A 2957-nucleotide genomic window follows, 5' to 3' on the forward strand; every position below is an offset into this window, starting at 1 on the left:
GGACGCCCCCGCGTGCTGATCCTGAGAGGCTGCGATTGCGCAGGCGCTCCTTGGTGTTTACAGAGGCCACGCACTTGCGCGTGCGCTTCCGGCCCGGGGCCGCCCGATGGCCCCGGGGTTACTCCACGTCGGACTAAGGGTGGCGCTGCCCCACGCCCCCTAGTGGTTGTCGCCGCTCCGTCACCATGGCTCTCTGGGGCCCCTGTAGGCTCCACTTTGGTTGAGGCGTCTCCACGGCCCCAGAGCGGAAGAGATCTGAGGAATGGCAGGAGGAGGCCCAGCACACTCGCCGTCCTCCTTCGCACCCGGGACGCCAGCGTCTCAGTCACTGCTACACTAAGCCTCAGGGGCCGGCTCTGGCCGCCATCGCGGTAAGCGTGGTGACCACGGGGAATTGGACGGGGACGGCTGGCGCACTATCCCGTGGGAGCTGTAGTTCACGACTAGGACCTTTGTGGGGCTGGACCGCTGTAGAAACTACATTTCCCAGGAGTCCAAGAGACAGAGTCGCAGGAAAAGGGCCCGCGGCACGTTGGGAGATGGAGTTTGGGGAAGGTGGTGGGTTTGTGCTGTCAGGGAAAGGCTTTGAGGCAACAGAGCGAAGTGCTCTGAGTCTGGGCTTGTGGGTTCGAGTTACGCATGAATTACACGGTAGCTGCCGCAGCAGCGGAGTAACACTGTTAGAGCTGTGTTTTAGAAAGAATCTACTTATTATCTGTCTGCATCTCCTGCAGGGCTTTCTCCCTCATCACTCCTTGGAGACTGCACCCAAGGGGTCACCATTGCCTGGAACTCCAGTTTTCAACTTGCTGCTGTTTTTACAGAACTTTCTACAGTGATAGAAATGTTCTGTATCTGGACTGTCCAATACAGTAACCACTAATCTGTGGACACTAAACACTTGACATGTGGCTAAATGCCGTGGCGGAATCAACATTCTTACTTAATTTAATTTATTTTAAATTTTAATTTAATCTAATTACTTTTAATTAATTTAGATTTAAATAGCCACCTGTGGGTATGGTTACTGTATTGGACAGCCCAGTAAACTAGACATCTTCGCATCTTCAACACCAACAGTCACCCACTTGTTCTTGTTGGTTACTTACTACTCATAGTCTTTGCAGCTTCCTCAGTCACTGTTCCTTCTAAACCCCAAAATTAGTTTGGTCTGTAAAATCTGCCCTGCTACTCATCAGGCTGGAATAATAGAGACATAGATAATAATCTGAAAAGCAGCTGTGACATTAACAGGAAATATTTTTCCCAAGTACGTACTGTAGCTGTAAAATATAATGACCCTTGCTTTGAGGACTACTTCTTTCTGAGCATCGTTGTTTTCTAAAATCATATACTACTATATCAGAAACTTTGCTGTTTGACATTACATGAATAAGAATGAAACTCTTGCCTGGGGGATTTAAGTCACTAAGTGGACAGGATTTACAACCCAGGTGCAGAGATTCAGATAAGGAGTTTTAAACACCATATTCCACATCTATTTTAACTTTATTGTTTCTAAAGAAGCAGGACTGTGGGTCCACTTAGCAATCCAGACCTGATGTTGACCCCCTTTACACACAGCTCTGCTTTGCTTTGAGCCTATCAAAATATTGTTTCATTTAAAGTTCACATCTCTACCCCCTCTCAAACCCTGTAACTGTCTTTTCCTTTGTGCTTGGTGGGATACCCCACGGTTTTTCTGGTGTGCTGTCTGTCTCATTTCAAGGGGTCAAGAAACCTGACTTCATCAGACTATGGGTTTTCCCCTGGTGGTCTTTGGCCAATTGGGCTGGGACACTCTGAAATACTGGAATGCTGCAGGTCTGTCACAGGCCCTCTCTTCACTCTGCACACTTTCTTTGGATGACCTCATTCATTTCCATCCATATGCTTACAACCCCCTAACCGCCCACTTAGGCCTTTCTCCTGCCTCTAGGACATCTCCCTGTGGTTGACTCACAAGTTCCTTAAACTCAGTGTGTTCAAAACTGAACTTTTTTGTTGTTGGCTGATTCTTTCTTTGGTTGGAGGGCAACCACTATTCACTGCTGTTCCAAGTAAGAACTAGGCACTAACCACCTCTTACCATGGAATGGGTGGGAGATACTCTTCACCTGGGCCAGGTACCTCCTCACCCTCTGTCCTCAAACTGCATTACACTGAATCAGTTGTTTTTCACATAGGTCAGTGTCCTAAAACCTTAGAAAGCTGGAGGTTTTCAGGTGGGAGGAGATAAAAAAGAGGCTTGATTTGCTCTACCTCTTGTCCCTGTCCCTTCAACAAAGGGTTGGGCCTCAAGGTGGGGGCTGCAGAGGAGGTCCCACCTGTCTCCCCCTTCTGATCTGAGCTCTCATGGTCCCCTTCCTTGAAGCCCTTCCAGTGTCGCCACCCCACCCAGTCCCAGGTCTCTTCTAGTGCTTTGGGAATTTCACAGCCACCTGCCTTCGCTGAGCCTGGTGGCTTTCTCCTGGGGCCAACTCTGAGAGATCTGCACGGGGGCAGGCCATGGCCTGTCTGCTGCTGGGAGGGAGGGTGAGTACTGTAGGAGGAAGCTTCCCTTTAGCTGTGCTTGGTTTTCTCTCTAACACTTCTTGAAACCAAACACTTCAACAACTTGAGGATCTATTAATAATGTCCTTGTAAAGGACCCTCTTGCCATTTCATCCCACTCCACCTCTGCCACATCTCATCTGCCAAAGAAATATGTGTTCTTCTTACTCACGTAACTTTGACCTAGCTCTTTAAAAAATAATATGGGGTCATCTTCTACTCTTTTACCCATTTCAAAGCATTTTTCACATTAGCCAATATTGAATGATGCTAAAAATCACAGTTTTTCTCCTTGGTGGGAGGAGGGGTGTAGTTCACCCATCCCAAATAATATTTTCCCTTTAAAGAGTCAATCTATGGTGGCTCACGCCTGTAATCCTAGCACTCTGGGAGGCCGAGGCGGG

The 2957-nt window shown here is 48.4% G+C and overlaps 1 protein-coding gene across 1 annotated transcript in view; it reads left to right on the plus strand.

The window, feature by feature from the left end:
- Positions 1-348: 348 nt before the first annotated feature.
- ATG16L2 (autophagy related 16-like 2 (S. cerevisiae)) overlaps positions 349-2957 on the plus strand; it is a 25730-nt gene continuing 23121 nt past the window's right edge. The window contains exon 1 of the mRNA XM_012645761.1: positions 349-371. The gene's annotated coding sequence lies outside the window, so the exon portion shown is untranslated. The remainder of the gene's footprint in view (positions 372-2957) is intronic.

Source organism: Propithecus coquereli, unplaced genomic scaffold (assembly GCF_000956105.1).
Source record: "Propithecus coquereli isolate 6110/MARCELLA unplaced genomic scaffold, Pcoq_1.0 Scaffold235, whole genome shotgun sequence".
NCBI lineage: Eukaryota > Metazoa > Chordata > Mammalia > Primates > Indriidae > Propithecus > Propithecus coquereli.